General features: G+C 44.9%; 1 protein-coding gene across 5 annotated transcripts in view; it reads left to right on the top strand.

Moving 5' to 3' along the window:
* Positions 1–17,986: 17,986 nt before the first annotated feature.
* Positions 17,987–20,459, top strand: part of LOC137605930 (extracellular sulfatase Sulf-2-like) — a 31,696-nt gene continuing 29,223 nt past the window's right edge. For all 5 annotated transcript variants that reach the window (XM_068330937.1, XM_068330918.1, XM_068330928.1 and 2 more), the window contains exon 1: positions 17,987–18,355. The gene's annotated coding sequence lies outside the window, so the exon portion shown is untranslated. The remainder of the gene's footprint in view (positions 18,356–20,459) is intronic.

Genomic DNA, 20,459 nt, shown 5'->3' with positions numbered 1-20,459 from the left:
CTATTTTTCATAATGACGAATAACACATGTCACTTAAAATTAACTTTATTATCCCTTAATTTAGCTGCGATTAGCCATTAATTGACAGGATTACGCGTCAAACGTGACTCGTCATATATGTGGAATAACACGATAACTGGTCGTTTATCTAAGTTTATATAAGTCTGTTCGTAACCTTTTGATTACCTTTTGGTTACCAACCAGTAATGTGAAGAACCAGCATTGTTAGCCAATCAGCTACTTTTGAAGCTAGCTGGCGCCCCATGCAGGATGGAGGACATGTTCATCTAAAGAGAAGCGGGAGGGAGAGAAAGACGAAAATGGCTGCAGATGGGGGAAGCAGTGAAGAAGATTGTCAGGTGACTCAAACCCATACCTGCCAAAGAAGCTCGATTATGTCACCCAGGTCAAGTTTCTTTTCTATCGCTCCTTTTTCTGAAGCACAGTTGGAATTCACACTCAAGCTATTTTAAATATTCAAGTACCCGGATGTAATCAAGGTCAAACTTGAATTCCACAGAAAAGAGACGTCGTTGTTGTTGTTGTTGTTGTTGTTGTTGTTGTTGTTGTTGTTTTGACGTCAGTTTATGTCGTCACTGTATAGAAGAAGAGGGTATAGAAAATTAATTAAAAATATCTTGCTGAGAAGATTAGATTGGTTTATGTTTGTTTTATGCTTGTTTGTTGTTTTTGTTTATGCACATGATAGACAAGTAAAAAACAAAGCTATATACTGTAAATGGGAGCATTCTTATCTTCAAGAATGCTTCATTTCAGGAGAGGTCCTAGAGATCCAGATCGATAGATACATAGATATATGGATACTTTATTAAACCCGGAGGAAATTGCACATATCCACTGCTCAGGCATTACTAATGAATAAATACTGGATAAACAGCAGGAGAAGAAGAAACACTGACACCATAGGACATACCCCAAGACATACACTACACTAACACACATACAGCATGAACAGGACACATACTAAACTAAAATATAAACAGTATAAAATAGAATAAAAAGTGAAAGTGAAGCGCATTATTAGTCCTTAGTTTGTTTATTACCTGTAATCACACTTTTCATCCATTTATTAAAATGACTATAATATAAATATATAAATGCAATATCAATACTGGTCCACTGACGGTAATGTGTGTCTCAGTGGTTCCTCATACATCTTTATTCATCAGTCATGTCATGTTTATTCATAGTGGATTGTTTAAACAAGTAAGGAGGCATTTTCACACACACACACACACACACACACACACACACACACACACACACACACACACATACACACACACACACAGACACACACACACACACACACACACACACACAGACACACACACACACACACACACAATGGTGCAGTAGTACGTTTCTGAATGGATCTATGATGTGATCAGGTTCAGTTTTAGAGTTTGTTTAAAGTCATCTGAACTCCCTCCAGGACCCACAGGTCTCTGGTGAGATCCAGATGGTGAGAGGTTCTACTCAGAACTCTGACCCTTGTAACACAACTGGAAAAATAACTTTTAGGTAGTGGAAGACGTACAACATCAGCAGGAGGCAGGTTTAGGTCTGGACCTCACACCTGAACCAGGATCCTGCCAGATGCTGGCTCCAGAAGTTCCAGTTACAAGTGAACACACCTTTAAACAGCAGATCGGATCCAACGATCAGCAATAATGAAACTTCCTCCCCACACACCTCCCACTCCCTACACATTTGCTTTTCCCATCATACACCTCGCCCTATAATCTACCTCCATCATGTCCTTTATCAGTTTATTTGGCTTGTCTTCTGTTTCTGTCTTTGAAGTGGATGTACATCTCACCCAACCAATCAGAGACGAGGGAGAGGAGGACCTTAACAGATGGAACAGATGGGGTTGAACTGAAGATGAAGAAGAAACTTGCAGAATTAAGTGAAGGAAGATGATAAGAGGAGTTTGGAAGAGGAAGAGATACACACACACACACACACACACACACATACACACACACACACCTACACACACACACACACACATACATTGAAAAGTCATAAATTATTCTCCTGATTTTCCTCAGGGACACAAACAGACTTACTTAAGACTTCATATTCCAGCCAGGCTATCAGCCACCCCCCCCCCCCCATCTACCAGTAACAGAAAAATTATCGTTCTGGTTAGCTGATGAGATGCAGGTGATTAAATAATCAATCATCAACGAGAAAACTATTGATGAGGTCGAGGTTCACAAAGTGAAACAGTTTTGGAGTAAAGCATCCACCCTCCTGACAAATCCTGAGGCACAAATAGAGGTGATGTCACGTTTACATGAGGGTGGATCCGCTAAATCAGAGACAGCCATGATTCAGGTGGGTGAAGATGTGAACTAATTTGTCTGTAACCATAGTTATCAGGATATCCTAAATGTTCCTGTTGCCACCAGCTGGTCCCTCCTGTCTTTGATGTGTTTGCTGTTTGGTGGGAGCAGGTGAATTGCTCTTTTATCAGAAGCAACAAAAGAAAAAGAGAAGCTGGTGGTGCTGGTAAAGCAAAACAACCAGCTGAAAGAGACTGAAATTCATTGGTGCGTAGAAGGGAAGAGTTGATGATCTTTCAGGGATCAGTCGCTAATATATGTGCATTAATATATGTGTCACCATCAGCTGCCACAATGAAAATGGGCTAACGTGTTGAGGAGCTGTCAGCTTTAGCTCAAAGCCTGGATCCAGCCCCCTGAAAGCGCTCTGGATCCAGTTCTCCCCACAGAACTGGACCGGGCTTTCAGCTCGCACTATGACATCACAGTTGGCCGCTGTGTGTAAGCTGACAAGTGATGTCATGAAAGCTCCCTGTCGTTTCCTCTTCAGGTGAAACCTGAGAGGCAGATCTGGACTTTTGTTTGTCTGTAGGTTAAAACACACACAGAGCTCTCATTAGCGATGTACGGTGCCAGAAGTCATTTGTTTGTCTTTAAGCAGCTAAACTTTCCTTTATCCTGTTGATAATAGAAAGATTAGCATCTCAAAACCACAAAAGAGCTTCTTAATCAAACCTCAGGCTCTCACACACACTCAGGCCTCCTGTTGTGTAGCGTACTGTGATTACAAAGACCATCTTGTGTGTCTGTTCGTGCACTGACTGATAGTTAACATGCTAATGAGTCAACTAGCTGCTGGTTCTATGTATAGATGCTAATGAGCAGACAGGCTCAGCCGGCCACCATCTGAACCTCTGATGACTTCATTTGTGTATTTCTGGTTGGTGTGTGTGACCATCAGACACCTCTACCTCGATCAGTCATGTGGATTGACTTCGCAATTGGTGACCCCACCCCTTTCAGAGAGCGATGATGTCACAAGTGTGAGGTCGTCTCTCATCTTCTGCCTTCTAGAGGGTCAGAGTTTTACTTCGGTGTCCATAACGCTGGTTCCTAGCTGCCGCTAACGTTAGCTCAGCTTTTGCACTTTGCCAGTTCCTGTGATGGGATTCCTTCAGATGTAATTTTAAAGTTTTTACGAACACCTAAATTACCTGGCTAAGGGTAGTTATTGCTGGTTAACCTGGTCTGATATTATCAGACCAACTGCTTCTGAATTATTTTATCTGTTTTAATCAAATAATAATCAAATCAATTTGAAGTGGAATCGGTGAAAGCAGATCAACCAACATTCGTTTGTTTCCACTGGATTGATGAAACGTAAATAATGATCTGGCTTATAAGCTTTATAGTTAGATAGATAGATACTTCCTAAAAGTCATGCAACACTCTTTCTCTTTCAGCTTCCACCATTTCGTCCTCTGCTCTGTGCTTGTCCTCTTCATCTTTCTCATCACCAGAGTCATCCTAGACACCACCATCCTATGCTGTTTGGCTACACTCTTGCCTACCAAGAAAAGAAAAGAGTAAAATCTAAGCCTTGAATTAAATGAACTAGAATAAAGTACTGTTTTTTTTAATGTAATATGAATACAATATCCAGAAATTGACAAATGTACAAACTGGACTAAAATTTGGATCCTGTGACAATATTGGATGTAGCTAATGAGGTCATGTGACTCAGGGTGGCGACCAATTAGAATAAAGTAGCAGACAAACTAAATGTAATGCGAAACAAAGATCAGCCAGTTGTCATGTTTCCTTCATTAAAGCTGAACACATGACAGAGATTTCATGCTAGCATCACCCACACGTGTGTGTCTGTGAGACTAATTAGGATAAGAGGAAGCAACAGACACGTACACACACACACGCACGCACGCACGCACGCACGCACGCACGCACGCACACACACTCACACACACACACACACACACACACACAGAGTTGGCTGTTTGTTTCAGACATTTGAAAAGAAAAACTACAAGTCTTTGTCTAATTCTGAACCGTTTCAGTGATGGTTGGTGTCAGAGCAAACACGTGTGTGTGTATGTGTGTGTATGTGTGTGTGTGTATGTGTGTGTGTGTGTGTGCGCGCCCGCACGTGTGCATGTGCATGTGTGTATTAACAGACCATTTAGACAGTAAACAACTCATTCATTATTCAAATTAGAATCTCCTCCCCATCGGTTATTTGTCAGTTGTGTCAGTGCAGCTTCTCAACGTATTGATCAATGTAAAAATTCAGACAGGAAGTGTGTGTCTGACTGCTTCCTGCCTCTCAGTTGCGTCTTTGTTTTTCTTGTTTAATTCTCTGGCTCTTCTCAGCAAACCTGATTAGTTTGCGTTGTGTGTTTGTTCATCTTTTTGTCCCTGCAACATCTAATTCACTTCATTTCACCATAACTCAGACCAGCTGCCCAGATTAGATATTTTTATTACATTTTCCAGAATGCACAGTGGTTGGGTTTAAAGTTCTCGCTTTTATAAAGTAGTTTTTTTATGTTATTACTGTTGTTTGTTTGTGGGTCTGTTTGTCTGCAACATATCACAAAAAGTTTTCAACACATTTGTTGACATTTTTGTTTTAAGTAAAGTTCTGTAGACCAGCTCCCACATGAAGAACACCAGCTTTTTGTTGGTGACTCATGATGAGGCTGATGACCACATCCTTTATGTGCAGCGACTTCCTGTCTCATCATTGGGTTGACACTGTGCTGTGACAGCCAGTCGGTGATTCTCCTTGTAGGGGTGTGAGGACACCTGGAACTGAAAAACACAGCGTTGGATAAAGAAATTAGAAAGAAAAGGTGGAAAGAAATTAATTTATCTCTTTGTTGATTCAGGAAGAGTTGCTTTGCACACCTGAGCAAATTCGTCATCTCTCTCTAATTAAAGTAAGAGGACACGCCCACATTTGACCAGGTGGGTTGATGTTCAGGAAGTACTTCTGTGTGTATACCGGTCATGTCTGAGTCCAGATCAGTGTGACCTTCAGGCCTTCTGTCTTCATCATGTCAGGTGGTCAAGCAGTCCTGATACTCTTACCAGATGTGTTTCCATAGAAACCAGATTTCTTGTGGTCTGCGTGGTATGTAAGTACCTCCTATTCCGCTGGGCAATAGCACCACGTTTCCTTAGAAGGCTAATCTCACAGTAACCTAGCACAAAATAGAATAGCCTAGCATTATATCTGATCTAGACTTCCATTGATTTGGTCTCAAGCTGATCTAGGCTCTCATTGATCTGTGCGTAGACTAATCCATGCTCACATTAATCTAGGCTCACACTGATCCGGTCTGAGACTGGTCCAGGCTCACATGGATCTGGGCTCTTGTTGGTCTCAGAACACCTTTTTTTCTGCTTGTGGTTGTTTGGCATTGGGATCAAATGACACACCCAGAGTTCGTCCTTATTTATTATCTGAAACTTTACTACTAAATGAGCAGCCTCAGGACCTGTACCCTGTTAAAAAGACCTCTAGTTAAGCATAGGTCTATGTTAACCTACTGGTCTGATAGTGATGACATCACAGATGAGAGGAGTCTGAGCCTTCTCTAGTCACGTCAGTGGAGGACTAGAACCTGCAGACCAGAGCAGGACGGGGATTCATATGATTTTCAGTGGTAACAAACTTTAGATGCGTCATCTGATCAGTAAATATTCATGTTCTCCTGCTGATTGGAGAAGTTTTAATAACTAGATGTTCACTAAAACTTTTATGGAGGGTGTCAGTCAGGAGGAGGCACCAGCTATCTGCGTCAGCCTCATTAATTAAAAGTTGTAATTGAAAGCATCTAGTAATCAAGCTAATAGGGAGGAGATGTTTAAATCAAAGCACCTCCTTGTAAATCTGCCTCCTTGTCAGGCTCTGACATAAATAATGGGACAGGGAATTTCATAGGAACCCATGAGACTCCGCCTCTAATGCCGCTGTGGAGGGGGGGATTCAGGAGTTGTTAGCAAAGCTGCAGTTTTCCCCTTTATGTCTTTCAGCATTTGTCCAGAGCCAGCGGAGTCAGAGAGAAAACACATAATAAATCATCTACCCCCCGCCCCCCCGGTTAGGTCTAATTAGTCCTATTAGCAGCCGTTGAAAAGAGCTGATAATCCTCTTAAAACTCAACTCCAGCATAAAGGCAGCAAGGGGCTCTATGGCAGCCTTCAGGGGACAAAAAGCCCGCTCTCTATTGAGTCATCAGCGCCGACTCTGAGTTGTCATGGCAACCATGTCTGTCAGGCCACGATGGGAGCTTTGTTTCCCCCAAAGTGATTGACAGGATGTGATGGTAATTCGTGGCAACAGGTTGTCGGGGCGCAGGATGATGAATTATGGGTGGAACGGGAGGGGCGTCGGTCGGTTGTGTGTTTTTGTTTTGTTTTTTTTTTACTTGTGACCAGAACAAGAAATTGCTAATCTGTTCTCAGTGGGATATCACAGAGGGTTCAAGAAGTTCTCTTGGTCTCATTAGTTAAGCACACCCTGCACAAAATACCCACCTCTATGTTTACTATAACACTGTTATAACATGTTATTATTGTTAAACTACTGCTGTTACTACTAGTGGATTGTGTTCACATCACCAATTCTGTTCTCAGGTCAAACTGTTCTTAGACCTGTTCTCAGACCTGTCTCACACCTATTCTCAAGTTAGACCTATTCTCAGACCTGTTCTCAGGTCAGATCGCCAGCGTCTGAGGAACTGTTTGAACTAGAGGCCTGCTGTTTTATCCTCATTGATTTTGTCCATCTGCAGGGTGTCAGCAGTGATGTGTTCAGGGTCAGACGACCAATAAAAAGCACGACAGATGGATTTGGATGAATATTGATTTTCCTCCTGAGAGCCCTGTCATTTAAAATCCTCCCGTTTGGTGGAGATGTGATTGGTTGTCTGTGATCAGTGTTTACAGCAGATCAGACGCTTCCTGTCTCATCTGGTGCTGATGGAGGGTTCCACTCATTAACATTGGACACTGAGGAGAAGTGTTAGAAAAACGTTAAACTTTGATGAGTGTGGAGAAACTAGAAGGAGGCTCAAAGCAGTCCACTCTGACCGTGAGTCGAAATGATCTTTAATTAATGTCTGTCTGACGCAGGGTTCCGTGTTCACTGCAGCTTCAGATTTCAGGATCCTCTTTAGAGCGCTGAGCGGCTTGCTTTGGTACTGAGCCACATTATCATTCTCATCCATCCATGTTATCCTTCTATCTTCCTCTTAGCCAGGGTGGGGGTTGCGTTGGCAGCACACTAGTCAGCTAATTTTAGCAGGTCTGCATCCAATGTTACAGCTAATTTTAGAACGTCTTCGGCCAGTGTTATGGCTAATGTTAGCATGTCTGCAGCCAGGACTACAGCTAACATTAGCATTTCCCCAGCAAATGCTACAGCTGACATTCGATTGTCTGCAGGCAGTGCTGCACTCGTCTATGGAGAATTGAGTACTCCAGGAGAACTTTAAATGAGGAACAAACAACTTCATGACATCATCATGACATCATCATGTCATTAGTTTTAAACATTAGTTCGATCAGGTAGATGAAGTTCTAGCTGTTAAGGAGTTGAGACAGGAAACTGTCCCTGTAGCGGGTGACTTTAGAGACAAGGGATCTGTAATGTGACCAGGGGGAGGAGTTTGAAGATCCAGGAAGTATGAGGTCTTGAGTGGGTTTAGCTTCAGGTGGTTCTGTAAGCAGTCACCCTCCCGGATCAAACCATTATTTATCTTGTTGGATCAGTCCTCAGAGAAAGCTGGACTTTTTTCACTATCTTAATGATGTTAGCATTTCACACAAGGGTTAGCTTAAACACACTCTCAACAATGACTCATTGTCTGAACTTCCTTGGCAACATGCTGCCTACTAGCTAAAACAAGTGAAGTTTTTAGCGCGTGAAACCTAAGAATGAAATCATAAGAACATGAACTTTGTACTGTTGACAGGATATACTACAGAATTCAGTCAATATGGTCGTCATAACAACAGCGTGATGCTCAGGTGGTGGTGGCGTTTCTTCTACTATAAATAAATCAGATTAGATACTGACATGTGGAATTGCTGCACTTTTCTGTTTGTCAATAATGTTCCATTTTGAAGCCATTTTTTTATATGTCTATTTCTGTTTTTCCAGAAGAATCTGGGAATTGGTTCTGTTCAAGGAAGTGGATTAAAACCATTTTTGTCTAAGGAACCTGACTTTCAAATACATGCTTTAGTTTCCTGTAAATCATTTTCCTAAACCCAAAAATTTTAATTTAGTCAAAACCCTGATCTGCATGTAGCTGTGTGTTTCCTGCTGCATCACCTGATTTTGATCCGGGAGCAGCTGCTCCCTGTTTTTTGATCAGACAAACCTGAACGTGAGAACGCCAAGAGAAGCTGCTGATCCTCCTCTTCAGGATGGCCACATGGAATTTAAGGCCCATTAACATTCATGGAAACGCTCCCCCGCCGCTCCCACGCACTCCCTCTGACATCTAACTTGTCTCCGGCTGCAGCCTCTCACAGGAGCCTGGGCTCAGGGGGAGACGGCATCGTCCTCAGGATGGTAATCACCCACTGCATCGTCTGACGGTGAGTCATTTAGTCCTGATATTCACTCTGATAAAACAGTCTGGTCCGTTCAGACCGATCTGCTGGGATCCCTGCAGTGGTTTGCTGGGATCAGTTTGCTGCAGGAGAGGAAGTTTACAGACCGGCTTGGCAGCCTGCTCTCCAAAACTTGGATAATTCAATAAAGAGTAGGAGGACTGCATTTCCAAACACTCAGCTTCAGATTTTCATTTGCATACGATATCTATACATTTAAAGTTGAGCCATCCTTGGCTTCAGACCAGCAGGACATTTTAATATGACCTATAACCCACAGTTTGAAGAACGTGGACTCAGATATGTTACACAAGGTTGATTTTAATGCATTCTTTTTCTCAAGTTAACTGAGAAAGTTTGGATTGCAAGTTGCCATAGTTGCAGTTTGTCAGAGCGGTGGATGTTCAGATGGTTCATTCAGTGCTTTAATGACCAGATCAGGTCATTCCAGGTGAACCGGTAACACTAAAAGAGTTTGGGCCGTTTTACTGAGCTCCAGAAACAAGCCGGGCTGACGTTAGCTTAAACCTGAGCTGGGATTAGTCTTAGTTTCCTCTGGGCGTGTTTGTGGGTCAGAAGGATGACACAAAACCAGCTGGACCGATTCCTGCTAAACGCTGAAGGAAGGAGGCGTGAAGGAACCCATCCCTGCGGGTCTAAACGGTTCATCCAGGAACTTGAGGAGCGTTAACTTTACTAGATCAGGCATTTACAATCGTTTCTATAGTAACAATCTGTAATCTTTGGGGAAGGATCCAGATCTCCTGGGGATGAAACCTACAGCTCTGAGGTGTTTGTGTGGTGTTGTCAGCTGTTTGTGGTTGTGATGCTGTGACTCAGACGTATTGATTCATGCGTGAGAAGGCTGCTGGCTGCACTTATTAATATTTGAAGCTGAGTCCTAATGGAGGCTTTTGAAGCTCAACAGTTTGAAGTGTTTCACACAAAGTTAGACCATGAAGGAAAATCAGCACGACGTGTTTCACCCAAATGTAAAGATCTGGATTGAGCACACACACATGCACGCAGGGCTTGTCACACATTGGTGATTTGGTGATGCACACACACACACACGCACACAGACACACACACACACACACACACACACACACACACACACACACACACACACACACACACACACAGACACACACACACACACACACACTACACCTCCGGAGAAAATGGACCTGCAGAAACTAGCATCTTCTTTATGAGCTGACCTGAGGTCAGTGCCGGCCCTCTCTGCTGCAGGTCACCTGTTGCCAGACGGCCGTCTGAACACACACGTGTGTGTTCTCACAGACATGTCACCTGGTCCTCCTGTGTTTATAGATTTAATTGTTTGACCTCTGACCTGCTCCCTGTGGGAGTCATTACTGCTGCCTGAGGGGGGAGTAATATACCCCTCTGTTCTGTTGCCCCCCCAGCTTTCATCTTCATGTATTAATGAATGACTGGAAGACAGACGGGTGGAGAGACACTGCACAGGAACTGGATCTGTAAGGTGAGGCCATATAAGAATCAACCTAAGTGATCTCTGGTCAGATTTAATAACAGTGACGTTTATAGGTAGATGCCCTCTGATGCATCTGATTGGTCAGGTGGTCGCTAGCTTAGCACGAAGAAACAGCTAGCCGGCCGACTTCACCACAGAGATGTTCTAATTATTTTTACCTGAGGGTACGGACTGTGTCCTCGAGCGCTGCTTGTGTGTGGAGATATTTTACATACCTCAGTAAAACACACACACACACACATACACACACACACACACACACACACACTGCTGGGTGAGGTGTGTTTGCGTGAGTCAGCTCATGGGGAATGGGCTGAACCCTCCCACACGTCCCACTACCTGTGGAAACCTGTTGGAATCTTGATGTCAGGACGAGTCGTTGGTTCTGATGTTGACGTTCCAGTGAGGGTCTCTGGTTAAGGGAAGCAGCAAGCGACAAAATGCACTGCAGTCATACGATCAGAACCCAACATCAGGACCGACCAAAGGTCCAGACCGGATTTCTCCTCTGACTGTCAAGAAAGTTGAATCGGCCAGGGACTGTTAAAGTTATGATGACATCAGCGGGCTGAACACAAACGCGTCATCTGTTCAAATCCGATCAGATCCATCTGACTAGGGTCATGTGACCGGAGAATGGTCAGATCAAAGGTCATGTGTTCTGCATGCTGCAGATGGTCAGCTGATCTGCTCCTCCCAGTGTCTTATGCGACGCCCAGGATGTTTTCATCTCCATGTAATATTTGTTTGTGAGCTGTATTTTTGCACCAATTTATTAATTTGTTCTGAAGTCTAAACTATAAAACAGAATAAGCTCAGAATGAATGAATATTTTCAAAAACTACTACACAAACCTGTACAGTCACAACGACCCAAATCTTTGGGAATGAGGGATGTTAAAGCACTGACTCGGCTCAGGGTGGAACCCGGGGTCTCTATGACGTCTCTCTGGGAGATCTAGTTCTGACATACCTTCAGACTGGAAGCGATCTTTCAGTCAGCTGGACGAGGGGAGGGAGCGTTCTGTGTGTGTGTGTGTGTGTGTGTGTGTGTGTGTGTGTGTGTGTGTGTGTGTGTGTGTGTGTGTGTGTGTGTGTGTGTGTGTGTGTGTGTGTGTGTGTGTGTGTGTGAAAGAGAAACTGTTGACTGTGTGACTCAGACTGAACATTAAGCTGGTGCTAATGGACCAGTTAAGACACGCATGAAGGAGTATCATCACTCTCAGCAGCAGTCATTCTGCAGCGCATCTCGTAGCGCCCATGCTAACATGATGACACTTAAAAAATGAAAACAGATTATGTCGTCTTGGTTCTGGATCCATTATTCAGTGTTTAAAATGGGTGCATCAGATCACAGTGCAGCCTCACCTGGATCTGATCTTATCTGAGACCTGATCTCATCTGAAGTGGACCTGGTTCCATCTGAGACCTGATCCTGTGTCTGATGTGTTCATTGGGTCTAATTTCCAGCCCGTGAAGACTTTCCGACTGGTTCAGATAATCTAGGTGTTTGAATCGTTTTCTGTTCTCCTGACCTTCATCTCCACCCGGGTTCGATGAAACCCCAGCGACCGCCCCCTCGTTGTTGTGGACAGATGTTCTTGCTGCATCTTAGCAGATGGATAATCCATAATCCTGAACGTATGGCATTGCTTTTGGTTAAATCCTGCTGTTGGATCATTGTGTCATGTTTCCAGGGTCAGAGGTCAACTGGATTCATCTTAGTTACACAATCAAAACACATCAACCACACTTGAATCTGACAGGTGGTGTTCAGCCCCCTTCCATCACATTATCACCCACCCACATCACACTCCTCCCTCCGTCTCCTATCTCTGCTGAATCCAACTCAACATTTGGTTTTGAATATTTTGTCGAGATTTATTTTCTGCAGACAACAGAGAATACAGCACATCAGGGTTGTTCCCGGTGAGGCGGTGCATTCACTGCTCCCTCCGACACAAGACGCTCGTTGAATCCTGCAGTCATGAACTGCTGTTATAGTTGTGTGGTTTGTGCATGTTTGAAATTGAAGAGACAATAATTAATGAGGTGTTCATCATCCGTGTGACGAAACCTGATTTCAAAAGCAGGTGGGATCATAGAGCTTCTGCAGGAGCAGAAGGTTGGGGAGGTGGTTGATTAGATCAGGTGAGTGGAAACCAAACTATAGAAGCATCTGACAGGAATCCAGATGCGGAGTGTCTGTTTTTCACAGGAATAGAGATTATAAAGGTAGATTATGTCTGAAACATCTGACTCATTAAAACAAAATGAAACAGATGCTGTTTAATCCACTCAGTCCAAAACCAGGACAGGATGACGGCGCTGGTCTGGTCCGTGTCTGTTTTCTGTCAGGAGGAGATACGCCGACCCTTCAGACGAATGGTGGGGAGGGGTTGAGGACTGAAGGATTTGATTGTGTGTCGGAGAGGGAGAACAGAGGAGTCTCTCTGTCAAAGGAGGAGAAGACTGTGTGGCTAACGTCCAGCGCTAGGACTTCCCTCGTCTCCTTTCTGCATTTTGTGTCTAAGAATTAAAGTCGTTCTTGTAAATTAAATAATTTCGCATTAGACAAGAATCGCTTTAAGTTTCTGCAGCTCGCAGCATCCACCTGTTTTTGAAGACGTGTTATGTATACAATGCAGAAAGTTGTGAAGCAGCCAGTAGCAGTTAGAAGTTAGTAGAAGTTAGTAGCTAGTAGCAGAAAAGTCATCTTCAGATTGAGACGGCGTGAGCTCCTTACCTTCTGAGCAGAACCATGTCTGTTGTGTGTTTGCTGTGTGCCGGTTGTGTGTCGGTTGTGGGTCAGGACACTGCAAGGGGTCAGACTGACACGGGGAGGCGGGGTCTGTTCATCCCTGAGGATGAAGGAGGATTTAAAGTTGACAGAACATGACAGAAACAAAATGATAAAACTCCATGAACAGGAAGTGAAACTCCAGACGGAGGAGTGGAGTCATAGCAACGAACGAAGGAGGGCAGAGATGGAGGTGACTGAGGAGAGGAGCGACCTCTGGGTATTGATCAGAACATCCAGCTCATCAATAACCTGATAGAGATCTGATAGGAGGCTGTCTACACACACACACACACACACACACGCACGCACGCACGCACGCACGCACGCACACACAGCTAACAACATATTTCTGATGGAAGTTACTAAATGCTAAAGGCTTCAAGAAGTCCATCTTCTCCTTCTCCTCGTTTTTTTTTCTTCTTCTTCTTCTTCTCTCCCACTCCAGCTCATTCTCCTGCAGCCTTGTTGAGGAGGAGGACCAGATCTTCATTCCTGTGCTGAGCTGATTGCATCTTTCCATCTCTGCTGTGCTCATCAGATAGCCTCTAAGGAAAACCTGAATTATTTCCTTCCTCCTTTTCTTTGAGTTTGTTTTCCCGTAGCTCCTGTATGCCTCCTGCTGCAGATCTCCCTCCAGTTGTTCTTCATCTTCACGTTTGTCTTAAAAGCAGCTGGAAGTCAGGCTGCTAAAGGTCTGACTCATCCTCATCACCTCATGATGGTTCAGATCCCTGACGAGTTCTTCTGATTGGTTGTAGCTGGTATCGAATCAAGGACAACCAACAGGCACCTCCTACTTGTTTACTTTAGCACTGATCTGTCCCTCAGCTCACACCTCACTGTCACTCAACCATGTCACCATGACAACACACTCTGCCACAGGAGGACACTGAAGCGTGAAGTGACGGACGTCACCCCCTGACCTCCTGGTGAGGAGGAAGAGGAGGAAGAGGACGAGGAGGAATGTGGTCATGGTTTAATGTCTCCTCAGTGGAGGAATTCACACACGGCAGCAAAACTGGAACGAAATATGGAGGAGAAATGTGGTGTGAGGAGAAAAGAGAGGAGGTATAAAATCTGATGTCCTGCCTGTGGCTTGATTAACATGCTAATAGACTATCAATTAATTCACACATTCGCTGAACCACCCTGTTGTCATAGTAACCCCCCATATCTTCTATACACTGCACCCTCCAACCCCCACCCACTCTGGATGGACGTCTCTGACCGCACACACTTCCTGATCAACACTTCCATCCTCTCAGCTGTTGCTTAGAAACAGCTGATCCAGACTCGGTTTCCACCAGTAAACTGAACCAGTGTGATTACAGAAACCAGTACGCTCACTGGAGCCACCCCATAATTCATTGTCAAAGAGGCAACTAACAACTGTTGGTGAGCCAGTGGTCCAGAGAACTTCATATGTCATCAGCCGCGGGCTAGCGTTAGCGCTAACGCCATAGCTAGCGACATCAGAAAGGGGCGGGGCTGACCTCTGACCTCCTTAGGCGAAGACTTTCCAGTTTCATTTGATTTTCTTGAAAATGAAACTTGAAGAAAAAGACAAGTTGCACATGATGTGTGCACATGATTGTGTTTATTTACCTGGAACAAACAAACAAACAAAATGTGATTAATCATGTGATTTATCATGTGATATAATCACCCCCCTGGTGTGACAGATAAACAGCAGCTGAGACAACAAATAATGAAAACCACTTACTGTCTGTCACATGACCACAGATTCATCCATCCATCCATCCATGCATCCATCCATCCATCGACATTCTGACCTCCACCCACCATGTTCACCCGTTTGTTCGTCCTCCATCCATCAGCTGCATCCTGATGTCTCTTTTGTGGGGTTAATGATGGCTCCCCCTCGTTTCCCATGTGTGTGTGTGCATGTGTGTGTGGTCTGACTGATGACCGTTCTGTGTCGGGCATGACGGGGCCTCCAGAGAGGAGGTGCAGGGAAAACAAAGTGAGCCGAGGCCAATGGAGGGGGAGTGTGTTGGTTCCTGTGTTAGGGTGTGGGGGTGTAGAGGGGTGATTGATTGGGGGGGTTAGTGAGGGGTGCAGCTGTAGATATTTTACATCCAACTCTCCCAGGTATCACAACTTAAGTTCATGTCAGGAAAAAGTGACAAATGTTTTGAAAGGAATCAGTCATCAGTAACCAGTACAACCAGTAACCGGCACAGCAGCATCCTGTGTGGTTCTGATCCATCTCACAGGTTCATTCGAGGGGTGGGGTGGGGGATCTGCTGTGGGACCACTGCTACGGGTGTAATAATATGAGCTGGATGCTGGAGGAATTTCTGATGCTTTATTATGATCAAATCCCATGATCCTATGCTGCTGTTGTCATGGAGAACGAGACAAAGTCAACTTCACAAATCTCCATTGTTTCACTTGTGAACCAAACATGTTGCCATGGTTACTGAATTATGCACACAATGATCCAAAATCCAATGGAAACTGCTTAGTGTCTTTTTCTGGGATTTGATGCTTGTAAGTGAATTGCATCGTGGGAGATGTAGTCCTCAGAGGCTCCCTGATGTCTGGTTACATTTAGATGAACTGACCCTTAAACTGCCATCTGTGACTTGAGGTCAGCTCATGATCTCATTGGTTCTCCCTGGGATGATGTCATAAATGTTTCAGAGCTCTCCGCTTGACTCCTTATGACATCACTGCTGCAAAACCACAGGAATTTTGGTCCTGAATGATGCAGAGCAGCTGATTGTGTGTGTGTGTGTGTGTGTGTGTGTGTGTGTGTGTGTGTGTGTGTGTGTGTGTGTGTGTGTGTGTGTGTGTGTGTGTGTGTGTGTGTGTGTGTGTGTGTGTGTGTGTGTGTGTGTGTGTGTGTGATGAATGAGTGTGTGATACCCGCTCAGCAGTAATTCATTTCTCAAACCTGAGCAACACTTACTGTAAGACTGGAACAGGATTAATGGTGTTCCACAGCCAAGTCACACACACACACACACACACACACACACACACACACACACACACACACACACACACACACACACACACACACACACACACACACACACACACACACACACACACACACACACACACACACACACACACACACACACACACACACACACACACACACACACACACAATCTCTTTATCTTCTGCACACTGAGGTCAGAGTAGATCCAGAGATCCTAATATTCACTGACGGATCCCCAAAACACAGAATGACGGATCATTTTCACCGGGATTCATAAATTATTCCCACAGTTCTCTATTCCAGAGGCCAACAGCAGGGAGTTGGAGGCGTTCTGCAGCGATGTTGGAGTCCGGACCGCCTCGTTTGTCTCTGTGTCAATGGTATCGATGGCATCGGTCCGCCGGGAGCCTAAAGGGAAAATCAACATGACACATTAAGCAGGATTTATGTCCAAACTGTGTTTTTCTAACTAAAGTGGGAGGCGGGGAGGCGGAGTCTGGGTCGGTGATGGATTAAGTTTGGTTTGCGGCGACTGCTGAATGAGCAAATATAACTTTAAACCACTGTTCATTAAAGAATTCCAAAACCACTGAGCGGAAAAGATGTCAAAAGCAATGAAACAGGAAGATGTTGTGTTTCTCTGGGTCGACGTGTGACCAGCAGTCAGCTGATGCCTCGAACCTGCAGGTAGCCCCACCCCAGATCAATATCCAACCAATAGGAGGGTCAAGGAGGGCCATGGCATCATCTGACCACCTTCTCAACCAGCGACTGAGAAGGTGGTCAGATGAAACAAACCCCAGTTTGTTTCATCTGAAGTCAACTGAGGGGTCCAAACCCGAGGAACACGTTCAGGTTCAAATTGTCTTGAATGGATCCAGATTTCCCTCCTGTGTGCTGTCTGGAACAGGTCCCGGTTCAGCTGAAATTCAGCACCCCCCTTTGCTCCATTTAACTGAAGCCACCAGCTACATGAATACCCATGAACACCCAGGAGCTCTGCCAACAACTCCATTACAATGTACCCTCCTCCTCATTCCTCCCTCTCTGTTTTCCCTCGTCGTCCTCCTCCCTTCCCCTCCCATTTTTCCCCATCTCACTTCTCTCAACGGATAAAAGTATGTAGTCACCCGAAGTTTGGACACCAACGTGACGCCCTGATCCCTGCCATGCGTGTTGAGCGAAAACGCACGCCATGTGTCTCGCATCACGAATGTATTCGTTTTGCTGATGACACATTTCTCGTGACGCCAGTCCGCGTGATTGGCCGGTAGCGCGTCATGGAAACGTCACATATCCCTCCTGCCACCGAAAATGCAGGCGTGGTTTTGGATATCCGGTATTGAATGTCGTATCAGCGATGAGACATAAAGTAAAAGAGTCTCCAAACAACTTCATTGTGGCAAGTTTTTTGCCCACTTCCCTGGACCTGGACCCCCCCTCGCCCGCAAACTGCCCCCACATCAGCCAAGCATTGCTGCAGAGATGAGAGCACTGAAACCAGGACTCTCCTGAGCAATCTGTCTACATACTTTTAGCCACCCCCCTTTTTGTGTGCTTCTTGCCTCCTGCATTTATTTCATTTTGTCCTGTTTGCTGCTGGTTCCTCCCTTCTAGTTACGGAGAGGGATATCCGAGCTCTCTCATTGGTTAACAATGAGGACAAGGCCCCTCCCCCTTCGCTCCCTCACATGGACAGCAAGGAAGCAGGGAGAGAGGGAGGGAAGGAGAGTGAAAGTGGAGAGGCAGGCAGACTTGTTGCAACAGATGGATTTACCAGCGGCGGCTCGGCGGCGGCTCCTCGGAGGAGCCCTGGGACGACGTTAGAGAGGGAGGGGCTTCAGGGAGTCACAGCACTGGAACAGAGCGAGAAAAACTCTTCTTCCTCCTCCTCTGACTCCCCAGACAGGCAGGAAGACATCTCAGTGTGAACACAAAGTTTTATAACTGAACTGCTTCATGGAGGAGATGACTGCGTGACCGGGCTGCAATCTTCCTCCTCCTCCTCCTCCTCCTCCTCCTCTTCCTCCAGGGTCAGAGAGGAGAACACCTGCTGACAGCGAGGAGCTCCTGAGGGAGGAGACGCAGCAGCAGCAGGAGGTACAGGACTGTTCTACTCTGTTCTACTTCGAAAAGCAGGTCTGCTGCTCTGAGGTCATCACGCGTGGACCGAGTGTGTGTCTGTGGGTTCTGCTCTGATTGGCTGCCACTGAGTCGTGGCGCTTTGCTCCACTTTATCGACGTCCTCTCTTCAGTTCGAGGCCGAGTTCTTCTTGCACTTGTTGGCTGGCGTGTGCTTCACGTGCTGCTGGTGTTTGTGTGTCGCTTCCTGCTTGCAGCACACGTGGGAGTGTGTTTCAGCTGCACAATGCCGAGGTGGGTGAGGAGAGGGAGCAGGGAAGGAGGGAGGAGATGGGAGAAAGAAAAAAGGGGGATGAATGAAGGGAGGGAAGGGAAAAAGGAAGGAAGAGATGACAGCTGTTCCACCCAGCTTTGTTTTTATTATGGAGATGTTTCTATTTTTTCCTCAGCAGAGAACTTGAATGTATAAAACACCCATGAAAACTCTTTAAAAGAATAGTGAAGAGGTAAAAGATGTGCAGAAGCTCTAAAGTTTCCAGAAGAGAAAGAAAGATTATGTTCATGTTTGTTGGTACGGTAGCGTCTTGTTGGTGTTGGTGAGATTCGGGTCAGTTAAACAGTTTATCTGGTGTGTTGGTGTTTTGTGACTCATTAAAGAATGAGATATCCTGAGTGGAGATAGTGAAATTAGTTGGTCGTTGAGTCGTCTTTTATAGCAACGGATCTTTAGAGCAACATCCCAAGACCTCCGTCGTGAAGTGGAGGGGCATTCAGTGTGGATGGGTGATGCTGGTTTTGTACTTCTTGGTGATTGGAACGTCAGTGCACACGTGTCATAGTCTACCCTAGTGGCAGCAAAGCGAACACAGCTAGAACAACTGCTAAGACATCATAGATTATTTACACTTGGAGGAAAGATTTTTGGTTTCAGTCACCAGATTGTCAAAGATCATCAATCACATCCTGAGACGGTCATATCAGAAGATTAAACCTGCGAGATTAATCCTCACAGCACAACAAGGCCATTTCACTCTATGAACCTGGACTGTTTCACTATGTGAATCTGGACTGTTTTACTGTGTGAACCTGGACTGGTTCACTATGAATGTCTTAAAACACATTTATTGTCTGAATAATCAACACATATTTTCAACCTTTATGAATTTTCACTGCGGGGGTCTGAACTCACCACACGGTATAGGTGTGACTTTTACTTCCTGTATGTGGTTTTTGGTGGTGGCAGGAACTGGGCTGACATGTTTGATGATCTGGTCGCTAATTTCCCACAATCCATCACACACAACAGGGTAAATGAGGCTGATAGCTGCAGCCGCTTGAAAGTAATCATTCCCTGATACTAACTCTTTAAATATTAACACTCGAAACATGCCCTCTCTGGCAGACGCACAAATTAAATATAACAAATACAACAGCAGTTGCCTGAAACGTTAAACACTATCTAATACGTCTAAAACATAGATTGATTATAGAGAACTGCCAAAAAATATATCCCGTCGTTTTGTTGAGCGTCTTGGTTTAACTGAACACCTTTTCTATTTCATTTCATTTGTTAGTATCAGAAATGTAGCATATGATACCCCTTCCACACTGTAAACTAATATTATTGGTAGCTCATCCAAAAGTCCACTTCAGTGTTAGCTTCCCCAACCGGATAACATCAGCGTTAGCCTCTGTAACAAGCTGAGCTTTTCTATCAGACCAGTTAGCCTTACCAACAGTTAGCATTAGCTTGTACGCAAACACATCAGCTTACCTTGCCCCAGCAAGCTTAGCTTCTCTGGTAAGCTAACAAGTGTGAGCAGCTGATGGTGCTGCTATAAAAATGTATAACCTTTAACTAGCGTGCTACTGTTGACATATACAGAATCTCAAACAGACCGTGTTGCCCAGCGTTGTCAACACGTGTGAACCATATTGTTGTGTTCAGATCACCTTGGGAAGAAGATTTGCTCTGTGATGAGGCAGGAGGCGGAGCTAAGTGATGTCATGCCAGCGGTGCTAACGGACCCTAAAGCCTTTGTCTCTCAAAGCTCTGCTTGACACACTGGATTCCAGTAGAAACCTGTCCTCACAGTGGATAATAACCATCAACAGGCCCGTT

This window comes from Antennarius striatus, chromosome 2 (genome assembly GCF_040054535.1).
Source record: "Antennarius striatus isolate MH-2024 chromosome 2, ASM4005453v1, whole genome shotgun sequence".
NCBI classification, from domain to species: Eukaryota; Metazoa; Chordata; class Actinopteri; order Lophiiformes; family Antennariidae; genus Antennarius; species Antennarius striatus.
Note: the sequence above shows the minus strand (reverse complement) of the source record. Positions and strands in the feature narration are given on the sequence as shown.